The sequence below is a fragment of the Trifolium pratense genome, linkage group LG2, assembly GCF_020283565.1.
Source record: "Trifolium pratense cultivar HEN17-A07 linkage group LG2, ARS_RC_1.1, whole genome shotgun sequence".
Classification (NCBI taxonomy): Eukaryota; Viridiplantae; Streptophyta; class Magnoliopsida; order Fabales; family Fabaceae; genus Trifolium; species Trifolium pratense.
The window spans coordinates 66,768,452-66,793,119 of record NC_060060.1 but is presented as its reverse complement, the minus strand read 5'-3'; the positions used below and the strand labels follow the sequence as shown (position 1 = coordinate 66,793,119).

At 33.7% G+C, this 24,668-nt stretch overlaps 2 long non-coding RNA genes across 10 annotated transcripts; both read left to right on the top strand.

Annotated features, from left to right (window-relative positions):
* Positions 1–10,675: 10,675 nt before the first annotated feature.
* Positions 10,676–19,612, top strand: LOC123906405. 7 transcript variants are annotated; one of them, XR_006808884.1, is made up of 7 exons: positions 10,676–11,286; positions 11,499–13,773; positions 13,982–14,662; positions 15,153–15,213; positions 17,661–17,940; positions 18,978–19,054; positions 19,133–19,612. It is a non-coding gene; the product is annotated as an uncharacterized LOC123906405 (long non-coding RNA). The 7 variants fall into 7 exon arrangements; XR_006808885.1 differs by lacking the exon at positions 18,978–19,054; XR_006808886.1 differs by lacking the exon at positions 19,133–19,612 and having other exon boundaries at positions 18,978–19,124.
* Positions 19,613–19,666: 54 nt separating this feature from the next.
* On the top strand, positions 19,667–23,407 carry LOC123906404. Of its 3 annotated transcripts, XR_006808881.1 has the most exons (6): positions 20,643–20,831; positions 20,913–20,996; positions 21,619–21,846; positions 21,938–22,022; positions 23,169–23,211; positions 23,378–23,407. It is a non-coding gene; the product is annotated as an uncharacterized LOC123906404 (long non-coding RNA). The 3 variants fall into 3 exon arrangements; XR_006808880.1 differs by lacking the exons at positions 23,169–23,211; positions 23,378–23,407 and adding an exon at positions 19,667–20,383 and having other exon boundaries at positions 20,753–20,831; positions 21,938–22,900; XR_006808879.1 differs by lacking the exons at positions 23,169–23,211; positions 23,378–23,407 and having other exon boundaries at positions 21,938–22,900.
* The last annotated feature ends 1,261 nt before the right edge of the window (positions 23,408–24,668 follow it).

Below are 24,668 nucleotides of genomic sequence, written 5' to 3'. Positions count from 1 at the left end.
TTTAGTTATTAAGCGAGTAGAGAGAGAGTTAACGTGTTATTGGGCCAAGCCAATTGGGCTTGAGGCCCAATGGGCCTTGAGTGTGTGTGAGGGGGCGCCCATTAAGGGCAAGGAAAGAGAGAGAAATTCATTTTTCTCATGTTCTTGTGAGAAAGAGAGGAAGAAGAGGAGAGCTTGGGAGCTAGAGCAAGGGGAGAGCTAGGGATTCGAGATCTTCGTCGTGTTTTCTTCGAATCCAGGTAAGAGAGTAGATTTCATATTCGTGGGTGACTCGAGGAAGGGGAGAATGTCGATTTCTCCTCACCCGAACTTCCTCCACCCCATTTTCGTTTTAGCTTAGAACGGATTTTCTTGATGGAAATCGTTCCTAAGGTTCTTAATATGTTTAACATGCTTTTAACATGATTAATGAACGGATTTAATGATTAAAAAACGAGTTTATGAAAGATTAAACTCAAGAACTTTGTGTTCTTGAGAGTTTTGATGAAAAAGTGTTAAATCTCTACTTTTTCGTAGTAAAAATGGTAGATCGGTGAAATGAACCGTCCTTTTGTGTTTAGATATGCTTGTTATGCTTGAATATGAACTTATTTGGGGTTTATAACATGAAAAATGGGATTTTTGGGCGTTTTTGTGTAGAAAACGCATGTTTTTCCGCCTCAGGCACAATAATTTCTGCCTGAAACGGAAGAGCAGTGAGCAGCCAACCTTTCAGATGTTTCTGCGCCTCAAACGTAAACTTTTGCGCCTCAGGCGTAAACTTCCGCCCCAAACGTAAATATTTCCGCCCCAGGCGGAAAGGCTGCAGATTTCACCAATTTTTCATCTGCTATCTTCCTTTGCATGTAGTTTCAATCAGTGTCTTATTCTTACATGATTGTTGATGCTTGTTGATGCTTGTTGATGCTTATAACGATTGTTAAACATGTATGAAGTATAAATGAAGTATATTAAGGTGTTAATCAACTTAATAAAGAAGGATATTAGAATTATGTTATTCTAATAAAGACGGATATTAAGGTATTGATTATCTTAATAAAGACGGACGTTGGATAGTGTTCCACGTTATTGTTGACGGGCTATATGCCAAAATTGTTGATGAATATATTCATGAGTTTTGAGTGCATGCATCATGAATATTTAGGGATATTGGCTTGTCCAATAAAGAAAGATATCGAACTATATTTGTTTGATAAAGACGGATATCGGAGGTGAAATACTCTGATAAAGACGATGGTACCACATGCATTAGAGGTGTCTAGAGGACATAACATGAATGTGAAGCATTAGATTGCATTAGGGATTATGTGTGCATTTTATAATAAATGATGTTTGACACATACTTGGTAAATGTTGATTGTTAATCCGTATGTGAGGAGCAGAGTCCGTCATGACTATAAAATGAACAACGCAGGGTCCGTCATGACCATAATCTGAACAATGTATTTGTTGATGTTTTGGTATTGTCCGAGACGACGTGAAACTATATGTTTGGTGTATTTTGTGGATGTTTGATTAGGTGATAAATGAAGTATATGCATGATATATGAATATGCATGAATGATGGTGATGTATATGTATAATGTATGATTATGCATGTTTTTATGAAGAAGTGTTTAAGTACCATTTACTTACACTTGTATATTTTGAGTATGTTATCTAACTCTCTTTTATGTGTTATGTGCTGGATCGTTGGGGGTCCAGATTTACAGGTTTTGTGGTATTCGATGTCGAGTCGTCGGTGAAGCTCCGCTCTGATTGTGACACGGGAAAAAGGGGTTTTATATGTATATAGAGTCTCCTTATCTAGGTTGTTTTGTATAGCTAATAAATACATTAGTTGATTTAACATTTGTATAAACAAGTATTTTTACTAATTAACTACATTAGTATTATTTTGGTAGAGGAGTGTAATACTCGAACCGATATAAATAAATTAAATGTGATTTTCCGTTGCGTATTTTGAAAAAGATTTTACTAAAAGTATAAATATATAAATAATGGGTTTGGGTGTTACAGCAAGTTCTTCCTGCTTAGCTTCAAACTTATCAAAGACTTTAGCCTTCATCCAGAATTTCTTCAAGAGATCTGGGTAAATAGGACCATTAAGCATGTCGAAGTACTTATCCCATCCTTGAGTGGAGAAGTACTGTTTCACATCGAACCCATTCGCCTTTAAGCTATCAAAATCTATCATCTTCTCAGAGAGAAAGATGAGTTCAGATTCTGGAAACTCCATTTCGTTCCCAACGATTTGAAGATTTCTGAACATGAACGGGGGAATCTTTGAAGAAGACGAAGATGAAGAACTAGCCATGATGGAGTTTAGGTAAGGGTTGAATCTAATGAGAGAGAAAGAAGAATTTTTTGTTGGAGGTTTAGAGAGAAAAGAAAGTGTAGGTTGTGAGAGTGAGAAGTGTGCAAGTGTATTGTGTAAGTTTTATTTAAATGCACACAGTTAACACAAAAATGGCAAATTTGGGAAGTTACGCTAATTGACAAAAAGTTGAATACTAAAAGTCATCATTAACCACCCACTACCTGACACACGTAGACCACGTGCAGAAATTTACTCGGTAACTGCTATTTTAATGGACAACTGTTCAATAGTGAATACTAAACGTTTTCCATTTAAATAGTTCAGAGCCTCTGAGATTTTTAAAATACTCTATCAGAGTTAAGTACTTCAGAGCTTGTGTTTCAGATGTTCTGAATTATAAGTTCTGATATACATAACCTCTTACACTTTAATAGCCAAATAAGATTTTTCATTCAGAGATTGAAAACATGTTCAGATGTTTCTTTATAAAATCAAATCTTTCAACAGGTAAGGCTTTAGTAAATATGTCAGCCCATTGATTTTCATTATCAACAAACTTAATATCTATAATGCCTCTCTGAACATAATCTCTGATAAAATGGTGTTTGATTTCAATATGTTTGGCTCTAGAGTGAAGGATAGGATTTTTTGATAAATGAATGGCTGCAGTATTATCACAATATAAAGGAATATTGTGACTGCTTACCTGATAATCTTCTAACTGATATTTTAGCCAGAGTAGTTGTGTGCAACACTTAGCTGCTGAAATGTATTCTGCTTCTGCTGTAGACAAAGCTATAGTAGTTTGTCTCTTACTAGCCCAGGAGATAAGGTTTTCACCAACAAATTGACAATTGCCACTTGTGGATTTTCTTTCAATTTTATCTCCAGCATAGTCAGCATCACAGAATCCATTTAGCACATAATCATTGGATTTCTTATAGAGAAGTCCAAGATTAGTTGTTCCTTTCAGATACCTAAAGATTCTCTTTACAGCAGTAAGATGAGATTCTCTAGGATCTGACTGGAATCTTGCACATAAGCAAACACTGAATAAAATATCTGGCCTAGAGGCTGTCAGATAGAGTAAGGAACCAATCATACCTCTGTAGACCTTTTGATCTACTTTTCCTTCATCTTCTGACTTGCTCATGTTGGTAGTTGAATGCATAGGAGTGTTCATTATTTTGCAATCATCTAGGTTGAACTTCTTCAGAAGTTCCTTGGTATATTTTGATTGATGAACATAAGTTCCTTCCTTCTTCTGATTGATTTGAATTCCCAGAAAGAACTTCAATTCTCCCATCATGCTCATTTCAAATTCATCCTGCATTATCTTAGAAAAATTCTTGCACAAGGAAGCATTAGTTGAACCAAAGATAATATCATCAACATAAATTTGAATGATTAAAATGTCTTCTTTGGTTGTTTTTCTAAAGAGTGTGCAGTCAACCTTCCCTTTCTCAAAACCCTTTTCAAGAAGGAAATTACTGAGTCTATCATACCAAGCTCTTGGAGCTTGTTTCAGACCATACAGTGATTTCTTCAATTTGAAAACATGTTCTGGGTTTGAGACATCTTCAAAACCAGGAGGTTGCTTAACATACACTTCTTCAGAAATAAAACCATTTAAGAAGGCACTTTTAACATCCATCTGATACAAGGTTATTCCATGATTAACAGCATAAGATAGAAGTAACCTGATTGCTTCAAGTCTAGCAACTGGTGCAAAGGTTTCAGTATAGTCAATCCCCTCTTGCTGACTATAACCTTGTGCAACCAATCTAGCCTTGTTTCTTACCACTTCACCTTGTTCATTCAGCTTGTTTCTGAATACCCATTTTGTTCCAATAATGTTCTTGTGTGAAGGTTTGGGCACTAGAGTCCATACATCATTCCTTTGAAATTGATTCAGCTCTTCTTGCATTGCTACAATCCAAGCATCATCTTTCAGAGCTTCATCAATCTTTGAAGGTTCCATCATTGAGATAAGACCAACTAAAGATTCCTCATTTCTCAGTTGAGATCTAGTCTTCCTTGGACTATCCTTGTATTTGAAAGTGTTTCTTGGGGGCTCATCATCTTCAGACTCATCAACAGCAGGTTCAGCAGTTGCTTCAGTTCTTTGTTGTTCAGAGTCTGTAGGAACTGTCATGTTCAGAGGTTCTTCAGAGAATGGATGTTCTGAGTAGTCTGGAATATCTGAATACTGATCCTCTGATACCTGAAATCTAGACAAACCTTCCACAAGCTCTGACACTTGGTCAGGCTCTTTGTCATCAAATTTGACATGCATAGTTTCTTCCACAGTGTGTGTTTCAGAAATATACAGTTTGTATGCTTTTGAGCGTTCTATAAAGATACCCTTATAACCTCTAGCATCAAATTTCTTTAGATGGACTTTGTTGTTTAAGATGTAACAAGTACATCCAAACTGATGAAAATAAGAAATGTCAGGCTTTCTTCCATTGAACAATTCATAAGCAGTTTTGTTCAATTTAGATCTGATATAGATTCTATTTTGAACATAACATGCTGTGTTTACAGCTTCTGCCCATAAAAATTTTGCTACATTAGTTTCATGCATCATGGTTCTGGCCATTTCTTGCAGAGTTCTATTCTTCCTTTCTACAACTCCATTTTGTTGAGGAGTTCTAGGAGAAGAGAATTCATGCAAGATGCCATATTTTTCACAAAAGTTTTCAAAAGGTTCATTTTCAAATTCTCCACCATGATCACTTCTAACTTTTAAAATCGTGTAGCCTTTTTCATTTTGAATTTGTTTGCAGAAAACACTAAACTCATCATATGCTTCATCTTTTGTTCTTAGGAATTTTACCCAAGTCCATCTACTGTAGTCATCAACAATCACTAATCCATACTTCTTTCCATTGATAGAGGCAGTGTTAACTGGCCCAAACAGATCAATGTGAAGAAGTTCCAATGGTCTTGAGGTAGAAACAATGTTCTTAGGTTTAAAAGATGATTTTGTAATTTTTCCTTTTTGACAAGAACCACACAGTGTGTTTGAGTGATATTTGATTTTTGGTAAACCTCTGACAAGGTCAAGCTTGCTAAGCTTAGAGATTAACCTCTAGTTAGCATGGCCTAACCTCTTATGCCAGATCCATTTTTCTTCACTCAAGGTCAAAAGACACATCACTTTTTGTTCATTCAAATCAGAAAGATTAATTTTATAAACATTGTTCTTTCTCAGACCTTTGAATATAATGGAGTTATCAGATTGTTTAGACACAGTACATGATTCTTTATTAAAGACAACTACATAACCATTGTCGCAAAATTGACTTATGCTCAATAAGTTATGTTTGAGTCCATCTACTAACCAAACATCATTAATAGATAGGGAAGAATTACCTACTGTACCTGTACCTATTATCTTTCCTTTTTGATTACCTCCAAAGCCAATAGATCCTCCTTCTTTCATAGTCAGCTTAGAAAATAGTTGTTTGTCACCAGTCATATGCCTTGAACATCCACTATCCAGATACCATGAGTGATTCATGATACTTCTTTGAGTGGCAGGCTGTATGAGAAACAACTTTAATCATTGCGGTAGAACTCTTCATCACAGTTAATGATAAAGTCATCCCAGTATTCTTCCTCTTCATTTCTCAAGTTCTGATTGTTAACTTGAGAACTTGTCAGCCATTTGTCTAGGACATAAGCCCTTCTTCCTTTGCATAAGACTTGTTTCCATGCTCTAGGTAGGACATATCCTTCCCTAGTTGGTAAATCTGAATGGTACATTATTTCAGCTTTTGGTACCCATCTTCTGGGTCCACGCTTGTTAGTCCACAAATGCTTACTATGTTGTTTAGTGTTAGAGAAAGATCTTGGTTTGGAATAATAACCTTTTTGAAACCTTTTCTTTGTTTGAAATCTGTTATTATTCCAGGATTCGGATTGTTTATGATTCCAGGGTTTGTATTTATCACCAATCCCATGTTCTGATTGATTATATCTATTGACTCTAGAATCATAAATAATCTGAGTCCTGTGCTTCATCTGAGGTTTGGAGTTTGAATTTTTTCTTTTAAAAACTTCTGAGCTTTTAGATTGACTAGACTCAGGTACTGAAGTCCCTTTGGTTCCAGAATTTGAAGTCTCAGATGTTGAAGTTTTCAGAACTTCTGAACTAATGTTCTCAGGTTCTGAACAACTTCTATCTTCTGAACTTTTCTTTCCAGATCCTGAGGAACTTGGTTCCTCTGAGCTGTCAGCTTCTAAATCACTCAGATCATCATTCTCATTTTCAACAGTACCAAGATTCTTTCCCTCTTCACTTGGTGGAACAACATAATAAACCCAAGATTTTCCAACCTTTTTGGCAAAGGTCTTCAGCTTTGAATATGTTCTACCATATTCATAGCCAAGTCCTTCTCCTCTATGTCTCAAAACATTATAAATTCTATTAGCAGCTTTGCTCTTCCCAAGGTTGAGATGCACAAACTGTTGAAGAGCTATTTCCTGCTCATCAATAGGTTTGTGACAAACAGCACAACCCTTTTCAAAGTCATTCACTCTATTCAGAGTTTCTTGATATAGACCTTGAAAATGTTCTGCTTGTTCAGTCAGAGTTTTAAGCTTTTCTTGTAAAACTTTTTGTTTACTTAACACTCTGAGATGTTTCTCAATGACCTTGCTAAGTGCAGTTATAAGTTGAGATTTAGAACAGTCAGAAAATACCTCATCTGTTACTTCTGAATCTGATTCTGATTCATCCTCTGAGTCTGCATCTGAGTCAGTTGAAGCCATCAGGGCTAGATTTGCCTCTTCTTCTTCCTCAACTTCTTCCTCAGATGATAGCTCTTCAAAAGTAGCCATCAGACTCTTTTTCAATTTGCTCTTAAATTGTTGCTTCTTTGAGCTGTATCTTTTGTTTTTGTCTTTGGCAGACATTTCTGGACAGTCAGCAATAAAGTGTCCTGGCTTCTTACAGTTAAAGCAGTTCTTCTGATCATCCTTTTTGCTGACAAAATTTCTGGAGCTGTTACCTCTGAAATTTCTTTTGTTAAATTTGTTCCATTGCTGAAACTTGGTGAATAAGGCAAACTCATCTTCACCCATTTCCTCCTCTTGACCATCTGCAGAAGATTCCTCTTCAAAGTCAAGAAGCTGAGTCTTAAGAGCTTTAGAAGGAGTCCTAGTTGACTGTAAAGCCACAGACTTAGACTTCTTCTTAGCTTCTGAATCAGCATTCAGAACCATCTCATGGCTTCTGAGATTGCTTATCAGAGCCTCAAGACTCAGAGTCTTGAGATTTTGAGCTTCTTCTATTGCAGTGACCTTAGGTCTCCAAGCACTAGGAAGACTTCTCAGAATCTTCTGAACATGGTCATAGGTGGAATAACTTCTCTTAAGAGCTTTAAGACCAGATACAAGGATTTGAAACCTTGTAAACATAGTCTCAATGTTTTCATCTTGTTGCATAGTGAATAGTTCATATTGCCTTATCAAGAGACTAGCCTTAGCCTCTTGAACCTTTTCATTACCATCATAGGTAGCACACATAGAGTCAAAGATAGATTTAGCAGTAGACTTGTCTTCTATTCTGACATAATCTTCATGTCTAATAGCACCAACAACAATGTCCTTTACTCTATGATGCTTAGTGTAGGTTTTTAAGTTAGCTGGTGTGAGTAACTTTCTATGCTCAATGGACAATCTTCCATGTTCATTTAAGTTTTCAAAAGTTACTCCCAGCTCAACCAAATCCCACAACTCATGATCAATAGCAGTAATATTGCTATACAGTCTTTCCTTCCACCACTCAAATAATGATGCATCACCATTGAATATAGGGGCTTTCCTATTGCCACTATGTTCATGTGATTCATTACTTAAGTAGTCAAAACCAAAAGCATTTCTAGGACCACCACCAGCACCACTGGCATCACCAACTTCACCAGTTGTTCTAGTGCTACTATCGTCTCCTCCAGACATAGTGTTCTCACAAGATCTTTACTGTCTCACTGTTAAGTGAAAGTAACAGACCAGAGCTCTAGATACCAATTGAAGGTGTGAAAACACAAGAAGGGGGGGTTGAATTGTGTTTTAGTCAAGTTTAAAACTTTTTCAAGTTCTTTAACTTAACTTCAACAGCAGCGGATAAATAACACAATAAAACAAGTTAAGAGAGAGAGAGAGATCACACAAGCAATTTATACTGGTTCCTCTCACAAATCGAGAGTAGTCCAGTCCCCTTGCACTTCCAAGGGATTTCACTATAATCACACAAGATTACAACTGCTCAAGCACACAAGCAAGAGACTTCACCACAATGCTCAAGCACACAAGCAAGAGACTTCTCAAGTACAAATGTAATGAATAATAGAATGTATACAACAGCTCTTAATCAGAACCTAGAAGAACAAATACTAAATATTTGAACTAAAAGTGCAACAACACAGTTCAGAGGTTCAGAGCTTTGTATGAGGAATTCAGAGTTTGTTCGTGCGTGATAATAATCCTTGATATATATTAATTACAACTGATTCCTTTAGTATATATATGACTAGAAAAGAGTCGTTGCAAAGAAGACCGTTGAAGTAGATAACCTTTTGTCTTCAAGCAGCCTGTCTTGATGCAGTTTGGTTGTATCTAAAACTGAGTAAGAGTTTCAGGTACTTTGACTACTGCAGAGAAGACTTTCCTTATTCAGCTAACACAACTGATGACCCACGTTCTCAAAAGAGGACAGACAGAAAGAGATTAGCTGTTCTGATCAGGCTTGAAAGGTCATTTTCTTCATTGGTAGAAGAGTTGACTTGCAAAAGAGAATCTTTACAAACTTCAAGAAGATCATCAGAGTTTGATGAAGCTTAGACCTTAAGAAGTTCTGAAGACTTCATCGTCTGAAGATTACAACTTCTGAGTCTCACAATCTTCTGAACGCTTGCAAACTTCTGAACTCCTTATCTTCTGATCTTTAATCAGAGTTTAATTGAGTCTAAGTCCTGCACACTTAAATTAAATTTTTAGTCCTTCCAATTGTTTATTAATACTTTGTTATCATCAAAACCTTAATAGATTTAGGGGCAAACATTTTTAAATCAATTTTGTTCCAACATTATGTACTAAAAAATTTTTGAAAAAAAACTTTAGTTTTTCAAATATATAACATTAATTAGTTTTATTAAAAAAGATAAGAGCAATTGATAATGAGTATAATTCACAAAATGTAACCTTAAATTATCAAAATGACAAATAAAAAGGAACGAAGGGAGTATTAAATTTATTGAAATAAATTATGTTAAAAATAAATTAAACTACATTATAAAAAAGGTAGAAATAAAAACAAAATGTACGTTGATATATTTATACCAAGTTAAAATAAATATTTTTGAAAAATATAAAATAAAATATACATAATATATAAATGTGAAAACGAGAAGAATATTGAATTTCAAAAATTGGAATTTTTTTATTGAAATAAATTATGATAAAATTAAATTTTACTTTAATTGAGTATACAAAAAATAATTAGAAATTAATCAGGACATGAAGTAAAATATATATACACTATGGTGTTTTTATAAGTTATTTGTAATTTTTTGTTTTATAAGGCCTAATAATAAAACTTGTTTTAGATTACGGTGAATTATATTTGCTGCTCGTTGGTGTCAATGGGTTAGAAGAAGATTAATATGCTTATGAAGCTTAATTCTTTGTTGTGTTTTTTTTGCGAAAGGTTTCGTTAAACCTGCAAGCATTTGGGTTCATCATTAAATAATCTTCATGCATCTTCAAATGTGAAGTTTTCATGTTCATCTTTAAATAATCTCTACGAACTTCTGCTTTTTTGGGTAGCCACAACTTATTTTGTAGTACCCAACAAACTTTTGAACGACATAATTTATTTTGTGCCACCGATTTTCTCTCTTTATAATTCTTGGCAATTTATTAAATTAATAATCAAAACAAAAAAATATAAAAGAATTTAAATTCACTAAAAAATTACCTTAGCTCAAACTAGTCTGCATTCTAAGACACACACTAACTAAGAATCAGACATGTTTGTATTGGCTTTTTCTAAAAATGTTTTTTTCGTAGTGTTTTGTTTTTCTTTTAATTTTTTTAACAAAGAATTTTTTTATAAAAGCTTTAAATGAAAAATCAGTTTAAACAATTTCTCTTAAAACGTCGTTTTAAGTAATTCATCATTTTGTTACAAATTATTTTACGTCATAAAATTTCAAAAAATTCTCTAAAAAGAAACTATTTTAAATAGAATTTCATTTTTAAAAAATTAAAATCTTTAAAATAAATATTTAATTTATTGAATGTAAAAATCACTCTTTTTATTTATATGTGTGTGTTCAATACAATTGTTTCCCCAAGTCCCAACGGCTCTCTTGTTCTCTTCTCTTCTCCCCACCCCACACAAAACAAAACCCTAACGTTTCGTTTTTCCACATCCATTTTCAATCACTGCCGTTAATGGATTATACTCGATTCAGTTTCGTATTTGGGAACCGCCGCCGTCAGTTTCGTTGATGGATTCTACTCGATTCAATTTCGTTTTTCCACATCCATCTTCAATCACCGCCGTTAATGGATTCTACTCGATTCAGTTTCGTTTTTGGGAACCGCCGCCGTCAGTTTCGTTGATGGATTCTACTCGATTCAATTTCGTTTTTCCACATCCATCTTCAATCACCGCCGTTAATGGATTCTACTCGATTCAGTTTCGTTTTTGGGAACCGCCGCCGTCAGTTTCGTTGATGGATTCTACTCGATTCAATTTCGTTTTTCCACATCCATCTTCAATCACCGCCGCTTATTACATTTTTGTGTGTGTGTAATTCATCAATTTCGATTCAGTTTCGTATTTGGGAACCGAGAAAGCACTTGACGCTAACTTTGATTTCGTTCGAAAGTATTCACCTTCTTCTCGGTAATTTTGAATTCTCAGGGTTTCGCTTTCACTAATCCAATTGACGGTAATTGTTTCATCTTTTCTTGAAAGAAAAATCAATACTTGATAATAGATTGAATATATAACTATGCTATTAGGATTCTTGATTGTGTAGGCTAGAAAATCTAATACGATTCTTGATTGTGGGAATACATTTTAACAATCATTCATGACTTTCGTGCTTCACATTTTCTTGGTTTTAAAAATGTCACTGAAATCATCACTTTTCTCATGCAGGAAATTCCCCCAAAATGCCACCGAACCGCATCGCCGTTATTATGTGAACCGACTTCATCATTCCCTCTCATAAGGAGTTCATGGTGAACCCACAAGATCGAGATGTGCTCACATGGCTGGCTAGGTCAAGTGTAATTCTTCCTCACAATTCCATAGTATTCTATTTCCGTTATTCATTTTCATTTTATTTTCTATATGCTTAAAAGTTAGGTGTTCAGATTAGGTAATTTTATTATTATAATAACTGATTTTGGTGAATTAGGCAAATTTTAGTCCATTCATTTTTTATGCTTAATAACGGTGTGTGCATATGCTTTTCTTGAATTAAGAAGAGGTTGACTATAAGTTATTTTATTCTAATTTCCAAATTTGGATTTTGATTTGTCAAGTGATATTGAAATACCATGTATTATTATTGATATATATATATGCCAACATGACTATACAACAAGGTTTAGATCAACAAGTGATTTATTTTTTATTTTTATATAACAAAGTCATTATGTGGGTGGATTTATGGCGCAGTTGAATTTCCTGCAAGTTGTATGGTTATCTAATTTCTATTTGCATGGTTGTGTTGTTGTCTCGTTGTCAACCATTGCTTTGCGAGTTCTCGTATCCTTTTGTCATCTGCTTTTTGCCTTCACCTTCCCTTTTGCTCGTAGAAGTGAAAAGATGCATATGTTCTGGTTGGGGACTGTTCAGATAGGGCTTGAGTATTTAGGAATTGAATAACTGTTGAACTTTGATTTGGAATTAGTAGCTAGAACATATACTCCTTGGACTCTCTCCTTGGGTATGTAACCATGTTATGCATACTTTTGTAGAAATTATTAATGAACATAAGGAGTAATACCATGGAATATGATCAATTGGAAGGGGTTAGAAATGCTCACTTTTGGGGTTTGTATACAAAAACAGAAGTTAGCACTATTTTAAACATGAGTTAATAGCTAGGTAATAAAAAAGGAGAGTTAGGAGCTGAGATGCAGTATAAGGTGGAGGGAAGGGGAAGTATGTAGAAAACTACTTTGAAAAAATATGTTACAACTTAGGGGAAATGAGTTTTGGTTGAAAGAGGCAATGGCTAGTCCTTTGTTGGTTACATCTTCTTGTTAGTTGAATTTTAAAAAATTGACTGGTCTTTATGTAGGGATGTAGCGCTTAAATCTATTTGCACGTTAACTCAGCTAATCTACTTGCACCTTTATGTAGTTATGCCATGAATTAAACTGCCAAATCATACTTACTTACCTTGTCCTATAATTTTATTAAACTTGTTTAAAACTTTTCAGTTCAAACTGAATAACTTTTCCTGTATCTGAATTATGTTGTTGAGTAATGTATACAAGCATATTTCATTTAGTTCAATTGCTGGACTGAGGGTCTGTTTGGTAAAAATAAGCTATAAGCTAGCTGATAGCTGATAAGCTAGCTGATAGCTGAAAAGCTAGCTTATAGCTGATAGCTGAAAAGCTAGCTTATTGAAATTAAAGTGTTTGGTAAAATTAGCTTTTAAAGTGGTTATTAAATATAAAATTACATAATTGATAGTGGGTAGTTTATTTTTTTAGAGTGGGTAGTTATTAAATTAAAGGGTAAAATTGGAATAAAGTGTAAAAAGCTATAAGCTATAAGCTCAAATGCTACTTGAAATAGCATCTGAAAAAAAGCTATAAGCTAGTACAAAAAGCTTGTTACCAAACACCTCTAATTTTTTGAAACAAGCTTATAAGCTCATATAATAAGCTATAAGCTAGCTTATTTGTGTTACCAAACAGAGCCTGAGTCTTCACTTCATAGTTAACGATTTTTCTTTTGTCTTTGACGCTGTAACTTTAATTGCTTGAATTTCAGGATCTATCTATTTCTTCATGATTAGTGTTTTTCTTTGACAAACATTTCAGAATTGATTTCTGTTCTTGATGTATATACAATGTGTAGTTTGCTCTTTCATCCCAAAATAGTGGTAGTTACAGCTCCGTTACCTCCGCTGATTTCCTCAATGTGGTTCTCTGGTTTAATTTTCTGCTACTGATTTGCATTTATCCTGGTTTATTTCTAATAGCATTTTTGTCTATGATATGATCTGTTCCTACAAGGCAGTAGCAGGATGCTTCGGTTCTGGTGTTTGAATTTTGGTACAGTTGTGTTATGCTCATCACAAGTCAGCTTGTATTGAGCTTCTGTTTGACACAGTGGGGAGTCTCTTTGTGCCTACATTTGTGTTGGTTATCCCCTAATCACTGATGCTCATAATGCTCTCCACGAGAAGGTAATTGTTTCATCTTTTCTTGAAAAATCAATAGTTGATAATAGATTAAATATATAACTATGCTATTAGGATTCTTGATTGTGTAGGCAAGAAAATCTATTAGGATTCTTGATTGTGGGAATACATTTTACCAATCATTCAAGACTTTCGTGCTTCACATTTTCTTGGTTTTAAAAATGTCACTGAAATCATCACTTTTGTCATGCAGGAAATTCCCCCAAAACAGGGGTTTTGACCATGCTCTCACCGCACCGCATCGCCGTTATTATGTGAACCGACTTCATGATTCCCTCTCATAAAGAGTTCATGATGAACCGACAAGATCGAGATGTGCTCACATGGCTGGCTAGGTCAAGTGTAATTCTTCTCACAATTCCATACGTATTCTATTTCCGTTATTCATTTTCATTTTATTTTCTATATGCTTAAGAGTTAGATGTTCAGATTAGGTATTTTTATTATCATAATAAATGTTTTAGGTGAATTAGGCAAATTTCAGAATTTCAGGATTTATCTATTCTTCATGATTAGTGTTTTTCTTTGACAAACATTTCAGAATTGCTTTTTGTTCTTGATGTATATGCAATGTGTAGTTTGCTCTTTCATCCCAAAATAGTGGTTCTCAATGTGGTTCTCTGGTTTAATTTTCTTCTACTGATTTGCTTTATCCTGGTTTATTTCTAATTTCTAATAGCATTTTTGTCTATGATCTGTTCCTACAAGGCAGTAGCAGGGTGCTTCGGTGTGGTGTTTGAATTTTGGTACAGTTGCTATGCCCATTACAAGTCAGCTTGTATTGAGCTTCTGTTTGATACAGTGGGGAGTTTGTGCCTACATTTGTGTTGGTTATCCCCTGATCATTGATGCTCATAATGCTCTCCACAAGAAGGTATGAATTATATGGTATATGACAGTGACAGTGGCATTCTTTGATTTTAAAATTTCGGTGATGTATTATGGTTGAGATTGAATATTATTGTATTTGGGTTTCCAAATCTGATGTTTCATTTTTTTGTTTATTATGTTTGGTATTATCCCAAACCACTAGAAGTCAGAGCGAATCATTTGTGATCTCTTTGATATACTATTTGCTGCATAGCTTACCATGCATAATCCTATTAAAGTTTTAATGCAGGATAGATTTAATGGGAACTTGCAATTACATTGTAGATATGTATATAGTAGTGTATCTTCCAAATTAGATGTATATGCTTTTGAAGTTGTGTATGAACTGATTTCTGCTAAAGGAGCTGTGATAATGGGTGCTGAATTATTAGGGCTTTGTTGTTATTTTACATTAAAAATTTAAGAACTATATTGTTCATTTCTAATGTTTCATTTTTTTGATGATGTACTTTTTGATGGGTCAAATCCTATAGGTCTTAGAAATGGTGGATCCTAGGCTTTGGAGATAACTATTCAATTGATTCAGTTTCTAAGGTATGAATTATATCACAAAATCCAAGTCTTGTAAATCTAATGTCAGGAAAATAGGCTTAGAAATATAGGATACAAATGTTACAGGGACTATAGCTTCATAATCCTACTGTTAAATAAATAAAAAATAATCTAATGTAGTAATGGACTTTTCCTTTTTTTTATGAGCTATGGACTTGTCCTTATTACAAAAAGATCAATAAATTATAATTGGAAAGATCAAGTCCCATTTAAAGGTAAGAAATAACTCTCTGATAATTCCGTAGTGGAATGTTACTAGTTAAGTCGGAAGCTTAGCCTGTTGTTTCTAATATTCTTGTTAGGATTGTCAAACACTGCATTGGGGTTTTTTTTGGCCAGCATATGGCTACTATCCTAGTTTAATTGTAGATATATATGATACTTGAAGCATGAAGTCTGAAGGTTGGAGCCAAGGTTGTGTGTTTTGGAAACTTTAAAAATCATTTTCTTATTTTTCTATTCTTACTTTGTTTTTTAGTGAAATAGTTTGAACTCTTTCTTGAAGTTGTTAGATTCATTTGTGCTTATAATGTGACCAATAAGAATAAACTCTTCATTGGATAATCAAGATATGCGTTTATATGTTTTGCAGTGAGCCGAAGTCCGGATATCGATTCTTGATTCAACGGATAATAACGAATTTTTTCAGATAGATAAATCAAATTTCATCAATGAGTTGTTCTTTATTATTCCTTATTTTTTGACTTTGATGCAAGATAAACGAATTGAACTGTGAACGTGTTTTTCTGCAGCGTGGGTTGTCAAAATAATGACTTTCTTCATAGCATGCAGCCTCGAGATTTGATTTGCGATCTTTAGTAAAAAAAAAAATTTAATTCGTATCAATCTTTTTTTTTTGTTGATTTATAGCATATATTTCTTGGTTTTTTTATTTACTCTTTGGTGTTGCAGTAGAGGATGTGGTTTTGATTTCATGATATCTTGATCAGTTTTACTATTAATTTGTGGCCAATGCTAGGGTGGGAGACCATGACATGTCTCTCACCGGTGCACCATATGATATGTGGATTGGATTGAATGTGTACATGATATTATGGTGTACTGTCAGTATTATATTATTTATTAATTTTTTTGAAAAAAAAAAGTTTTCAATTTTTCCGGATAAAATTTTTCCATTTTTTTTTTGGAAAAAAAATTTCGGTTTTTTTTTTTTCGAAAAAAAAGTTCCAAATTTTTAAGGAAAAAAGTTTCGATTTTAGAAAAAAACAATTCCGGAGTCTTTGCTGAACAAAAAAGTTTTCGTTCTTTTTTCAAAAAAAAAAGATTCGGATATTTTCCGAAAATAAAGTTTCCGATTTTTTTTCTGAAAAAGATCCAATATTTTATTCGGAAAAAAAAGTTTCAAATATTTTCTATTTTTTTACTCTTTTTTGTATCGACAATAATTTTTAGGTGAACATTTCGAAACTATTTTTCCCAAAAAATCGGAAATTTTTTTTGGGAAAAATCTGAACTTTTTCCATAAAAAAACAAAAACTTTTTTTTTTTGAAAAATATCCGAAACTTTTTTCCCGAAAAAAGAACGGAAAATTTTTTTCCCAGAAAAACTCTGGAATTGCTTTTATGTGAAATCGAAATTTTTTCCCCCAAAAATTAGGAACTTTTTTTCCAAAAGAAAAAATCGAAAATTTTGTGCCCGAAAAAAAGATAGAAAACTTTTTTCCAGAAAAATTTAAAACTTTTTTTTTTCAAAAAAATATAAATAATATAATACTGACAGTACACCATAATATCATGTACACATTCAATCCAATCCACATATCATATGATGCACCGGTGAGAGACATGTCATGGTCTCCCACCCTAGCATTGGCCTTAATTTGTTGGCATAATGCTGGAGTTCTCATGTGATTTTTCTGTTTTAGGGTGCTTCCAATTTAGTATCGGATAATGGTAAATGCTTTGCAATACTTGATACATGGTTATAACTAAATGTTGGATTGTGAATTGAAACTGCATATATTTTCTGCCATGTCGTCTGTTTGAAGCAATAACTTGCTTTGTAGCATCAAACAATCAAGTTCGTTTTATCACACTCTTCTTGATTGGTAATCATTTTCATATAATTTATTCTCTGGAGTTTTATTGTCCGTGTGTTATCAAATTAGTACTCCTTTACACATTAGGTTTTCTTACATAAGTTTTTGACAATGTAATCTTACAGTCAAATTTCCACGATTCTTGAGAAACCAGGACAACTTCGTAAAATCCTTGTTGATCAGTGATTTGGCCATAGCATTCGTCTCCACCGTTACCTTAGATGTTTTTTCTTATGATCATCTATTTGTTGGGTATAACTTAACTTTGTTGGGCGAGGCTTCAGTTAATCTCTTACTATTTTGTTATATTTATTGTTATATGTGATTTATGTTGCTAATAAGATATCCGCTTCATTTTACTGTATTTAGGAGGAATCGAAAATTGGGTATGGGTACATGATGTGAGAAGTGGATGAAAATTTGTTCCAGTGAATGATCATCTTCTGAATGCTTTAATCTGGTCATATCTTCTACGAATCTTTACATTTCAGCTAGTTTACTTAGTATCTACTTCTGCAGTTCTTTTAAGTTACTTGTGTGGGTTTTACAGGGGAGAGGTTCACCTGCTTTCCTTTCAGCCAATAAATGTGCGGAACCGGTGGCAGGCAGAGGTTTACATACTTTTTCATACAGCCTTGGGATAAAACAGGTAATTTTTGGCTTACATGTGTATTTGTTTTGGGAGAGTGTTGTAGTTTTTGTTTATCTGTAGCACGAACGCAAGTATGAAGCATTTAAGATTCTAGACTACATCACTTTTCCCTCCCCAAGCTTTAAGTTTTGATTTCCTATTCTCTGTTAAAATCTATGTTCTTTTTCTATCTCAAGAATTTCACACAATCACATATAGGTGTTTTCAAAACACTGTTTTGCATTTAATTTTTTTGGCAACATGCTGTAGTCATTCCAATTGAGTAACATGTAATTGTGAATTGAAACGTGTAGCTGTTGATTACAGTGTAGTGTGTTTAAAAAGAATAATAATGTTTTATGTAGTATCTAGCAATTAAGTTTGTACACTTCATTAGTTCTCCATGTTGTTTTAGTGTCATGTCTTCTCGGTAAGCCTATTGATGTGCAGTGAGTGTTGGTGATTATATAACTGAAAAGTTGAGCCTTAAGTTTCTGACCTATAACCTGACAGTGCAAGAAATTTGAAAAACTTTGTGGGGCACTCTTTGGGTAACTATTTTACTCTTCTTTATTTTTTCTTGTGTTTTTTTATCAACTATTTGTTATAGTGTATCATGCTATGAACAAATTAACGAGTACACGTACCATCATGTTCTGCATCCATGTTTGTTGATTCTTCTCTGTAAGCTTGGGCAAGAATGAGATATAATTGTTCAGGTTTTACTTATATGTATATGTATTTGAGCTGAATAATTGTTCTTTGATAGTGTACAAGCTGATGTTGAAGTTTTTGGGTGCTGAAGTTTGTAAGAAATAAATCATTTCTCTTCCCAAGATGTAGAATTTTTGGTAACTTGGTTACCTCATAGTGTACACCTTAATTTTCTGGAAAGCGATATTCTTTAATAACTCTTTGCCCTTCTTTTACTATTTAGTTTATTATTATTATTATTATTATTATTATTATTATTATTATTATTATTATTATTATTATTATTTGTGAGTTATGATGGTGGCGCTGATACTGCTATAAAAATATCCTCTTCATTACAGTGGCCTAAGGATTTGTCTGTATTACAAGGATGGAAAGTTTTTTCAATGAATCATAATCTTCTGCAGGCTTTAATTTGGTAGTCTCTTCTAAGACTCTTTACACTTTAGTCTTTGGTTTAATACTCAACATCTAGTTTTCTGTGTGGATGTTACAGGGAAAAGTTAACCTGCAAATGTGTGGTTTGCAATGGAATTTGTAGCCGGAAGAGGTTCCTCATACTTTCTGTTAAACCAGTCATTTCTGTGTGGGTGTTACAGGGAAGTTAGTCTATTAATGTGTGTATTTGTCTATCTGTCAGCTTGGTTTGGCACTCCCAAGGACAATGAGTTCTGGACAACTTGGTTTGGCACTTTTTTATTATGTGATTTGCCACTTCTTTTGTTATTAATTTCTCTCTCTATTTTCTAATCATTTGAGATATAAAAACAATAAGAATTTTTCTCCTAAATTAGAAGCATAATTGAGAATTTGAATCTGTCGTCCTTTCCTAAATTGGTATCTGTCACAATCATTTGTGTTGTTGTGCTTTCATTTGGTGATCTCTACCGTGACTGAATTCTATCCATTTCTTTTATCTTCTTCAATTATTTCCTGGCTGTGTTTTACCTACACTCTAATAGCATACTAACTGAGATACACTTCAATTATTTCCTGTTCTAATAGCATACTAACTGAGATAGACTTCAATTATTTCCTGGTTGTGTTTTACCTATACTCTAATAGCATACTAACTGAGATAGAATACCTATCTCAGAATACCTATCTCAGTTAGTAAATTAGAGTATAAGTACATTGTTACAACTCGACCTGATCATCCCAATGAATCAACCAAACTGGAAGTGTTTTCTTATAGCCTAGAATGGACTTGGCCAAACCCGGAATAGTTTGTTTTAAGTAAGAAATTTATGATTTCAAAATACTAGCCGGTGAACTTTGAAAGGAAATTGTGATTTTTTTTGTTTTTGTTTTTTTGTTAATGTAGTTTGAAACTTTCATGTGTTGAATCAGTGTTTAATTTAATTCAAATGCTGAATTTTAAATTATAGAATTTAGTCTAAATGTTGAAATTTTATTGAATATAATGTTGTTTAATTATATAAATATTATTTTAGAATTTTAAAAATATATTAAGTCTTATGACTTGATGACCCCCATCTGAACCATCCTGCACATATTGGGTTGGTTTGTCATCATCTTCTGCAGGTTGTCCTATAGTCACTACTGTTGGTGGGCTATAATTTGGTCATTACTGTTGAGACTCTTGCATTTCAATCTTTTTTTGGATAATCAGTGTCTACTTTTGTCAGCTCCTTTGAGTTTTTTGTGCAGGTGTTGCAGGGGAAATAGTGTATAAATGTGTGGCAGGCAGAGGTACACACTTTCCCGTTCTGCCTTGGATAAACTGGTGATACATCTTACTTTTTCCTTCGGATAAAACTGGTCATACCTCTTACTTTCCGTTCAGCCTTGGATAAATAAAACATGCCTTTTCTTTTCTTCCTGTTCTTGAGATCTGTTGATCACATATGTTTGCTTTCTGATGACTCGATTTCAGGATTTTCTGTTCTTGTTTTCTTCAATAGGCTGCTGTCATGGAGATCGCTATGGATTGCGTTTTCATATACTTTTTTCGAATTATAGATATATCATGGATCTCACAATTTTCATGAATCTTCTTTTATGGATCGGTTATCAAGAATTATTTGTAAATTGTTAGATTATTGAATATAATTCGTCATTGGATAATCAAGATATGCGTTTATATGTTTTGCAGCGAGTCGAAGTTCGGATATCGACCATTGATTCATCAGATAATAATGAATTTCTTCAGATAGAAAAATCAAATTTCATCTGTGAGTTCTTCTTCATTATTCCTTTTTTCTTGGCTTCGATGCAAGATAAACGAATCGAACTGTGAATGTGTTTTTTTGCAGCGTTGGTTGTCAAGATATTAACTTTCTTCGTAGCATGGAGCATCAAGATATTCTCTTATGTTGTTTTAGTGTCCTGTCTTCTTGGTAAGCCTATTGATGTGCGGTGAGGGTTGGTGGTTATATAACTGACAAGTTTAGCCTTAAGTTTTTCACCTATAATCTTACAATGCAAAAAATTTGAACAACCTTGTGGGGCACTCTTTGTAACTATGATCTTCTGATCATTGACTTGGTTTGGATAACTATTTTAATCTACTTTCTTTATTCTTGTGTTTATTTATCAACTATTTATTATAGCGTATCATCCTGTGAACAAATTAAGGAGCACACACACGAATCATCATGTTTTGCTGGCCGTGTTATATATTTAAACTGCTGATGGCATCAATTTGATGATCTAAACTTGTATTTGATCATTTCTGCATCCATGTTTCTCGGTTCTTCTCAAGATGAAATAAATCATTTCTCTTCCCAAGATGAAAATTTTCGACAACTTGGTTACATTATCTTCATAATGTACTTGTTAACTTTCTGGAGAGACGACTTCTGGAACAACTCTTTGCCCTTCTTTTACTGTTTAGTTTCTTTTTTATTTTATGTTTTTTTAATTTATTATTTGTGATTTATTGTCAAAAAAAATAAATCATTATTTGGGATTTATGATGGTTGTGCTGATACTCCTGTAAAAATACCCTCTTCATTACAGTGCTCTAAGGACTCGTCTGTATTACAAGGATGAAAATTTGTTTCAACGAATCATCGTCTTCTGCAGACTTTAGTCAGGTCATCTCTTTTAAGACTCTTTACATTTCAGTCTTTGTTTTGATACTCAGCATCTATTTTGGTCAGTTCCTTTGAGTTTTCTGTGTGGATGTTCCAGGGAAAAGTTAACCTGCAAATGTGTGGTTTGCAATGGAATTTGTGGAAGGAAGAGGTTTGTCATACTTTCTGTTAAACTGGTCATTTATGTGTGGATGTTACAGGGAAGTCAGCCTATTAATGTGTGTATTTGTTTTGGGATTTAGGATAGCGTTGAAGTTGTTGTCTTTCTGTGTTAGCTTGGTTTGGCACTCCCCAAGGACGAGGAGTTCTGGAGTCTGGACAACAATGGTTTGGCACTTTTTTATTATGTTGATTTGCCACTTCTTTTGTTATTATTTTCTCTCTCTATTTTCCAGCCATTTGAGATATAAAAATAATAAGAATTTTTCTCCTAAATTAGAAGAATAATGGAGAATTAGAATCTGCTGTCCTTTCATTAATTGCCATCTCTGTACCGTGACTATGAATTGCATCCATTTCTTTTAGCTTACTAACTGAGATAGAATACATATATTAGTTAGTAAGCTATTAGAGTATAAGTACATTGTTACAACTCGACCCGATCATCCCAATGAATAAACTAGAAGCGTTTTCTAATAGCCTAGAATGAACCTGGTCAAACCCGGAATAGTTTGTGTTAAGTTAGAAATTTATGATTTCAAAATGCTAACCCGTGAACTTTGAAAAAAAATTGTGATTTATTTTTTTATTAATGTAGTTTGAGACTTTCATGTGTTGAATGCAGTATCTTCAACTCGTTATGTAGGTTTTCACATTACTTTTTCACAATAGATTCTTATTCCACTTCTGGTTGTAGAGGCTGGGGATTGAGATATTGGTCTCTAGATATATGTTTGAGGAGGAAGATTTTATAAGGCCATGGGAAAGACAACGAAGATAAATTGAATCCAATCACATGAAGCTAGCTAGAGACCAAATACTCATTTTTGTTGCTGCAAGTGAAACTAGCATAGATAGATAACCTTGTCAAACAACTAAATGTGCAGCCAAAATTGTTTCTTAGTGTTGCTCAACTTTGACTACATGTATATATCAGATCTGTATTTCGATGCCTATCTATTGAAATAGTTAAGTCCCAGAGGCAGTTGATTTCACATTAGAGGAATTAAAGTTGTCGAGGGTGTATCAAAGGTATTGCTTCATAGGTGAATAATGTAGGTGAATAATTAAAGTTGTCCCTCCCTAAACTTAGAAACTTCTTGTGCTTCTCATTTATTGTATGTAACTATTCTTATCTTTCATTTGTTTGAACTGATCATGCATTGACTTTGAATTATTCTGTTGCCACCTATGAATTTGAAACAAATTATTCTTAATTAGTGTTGGGGTTCTGGTGTTTGCTTGCTGATTATTTCTATAATTCATGCTTCGAGTTCATATGTGGTAGATGAGATCTAACCTGTTCAAATGTAGGAACAACCGTAGAATGCATATTGGCTGAATGAAGTTAAACTCAGTAAGTTACTTGGGACAGGTTTTATTTTGTTACTTTGCTAAACTGAAAAATTCTGCATGAAAACTGGTGTATGTTGTGATAGCAGGTTGTCATTGTGGTTGTGTTTAATTTTTCAATTCCTCTTGGTTTTAAAAATGTCACTGAAATCATCACTTTTGTCATGCAGGAAATTCCCCCAAAATAGGGGTTTTGTCATGCAGGAAATTCCCCCAAAATGCCACCGCATCGCCGTTATTATGTGAACCGACTTCATGATTCCCTCTCATAAGGAGTTCATGGTGAACCCACAAGATCGAGATGTGCTCACATGGCTGGCTAGGTCAAGTGTAATTCTTCCTCACAATTCCATACGTATTCTATTTCCGTTATTCATTTTCATTTTATTTTCTATATGCTTAAAAGTTAGATGTTCAGATTAGGTATTTTTATTATCATAATAACTGTTTTAGGTGAATTAGGCAAATTTTAGTCCATTCATTTTTTATGCTTAATAACGATGTGTGCATATGCTTTTCGTGAATTAAGAAGAGGTTGACTATACGTTATTTTATTTTATTTCCAAATTTGAATTTGGATTTGGCAAGTGATATTGAAATACCATGTGTGTGTATATATATATATATATATATATATATATATATATATATATATATATATATATATATATATATATATATGCCAACATGGCTATACAACAAGAGCAAATGATTTATTTTTTATTTTTATATAACAAAGTCATTATGTGGGTGGATTTATGGTGCGGTTGAATTTCCTGCATGTTGTATGGTTGTGTTGTCGTCTTGCTGTCTACCATTGCTTTGCGAGTTCTCGTATCCTTTTGTCATCTGGTTTTTGCCTTCACCTTCCCTTTTGCTCGTAGAAGTGAAAAGTTGCATATGTTCTGGTTGGGGACTGTTCAGATAGGGCTTGAGTATTCAGGAATTGAATAAGTGTTGAACTTTGAATTGGAGTTAGTAGCTAGAACATATACTCCTTGGACTCTCTCATCGGGTATGTAACCATGTTATGCATACTTTTGTAGAAATTATTAATGAACACAACGAGTAATACCATGGAAAGGAGTATGATCAATTGGAAGGGGTTAGAAATGCTCACTTATGGGGTTTGTATACAAAAACAGAAGTTAGCACTATTTTAAACATGAGTTAATAGCTAGGTAATAAAAAAGCAGAGTTAGGAGCTGAGATACAGTATAAGGTGAAGGGAAGGGGAAGTATGTAGAAAACTACTTTGAAAAAATATGTTGCAACTTAGGGGAAATGAGTTTTGGTTGAAAGAGGCAATGGCTAGTCCTTTGTTGGTTACATCTTCTTGTTAGTTGAATTTTAAAAAATTGACTGGTCTCTATGTAGGGATGTAGCGCTTAAATCTATTTGCACGTTAACTCAACTAAACTACTTGCACCTTTATGTAGTTATGCCATGAATTAAACTGCC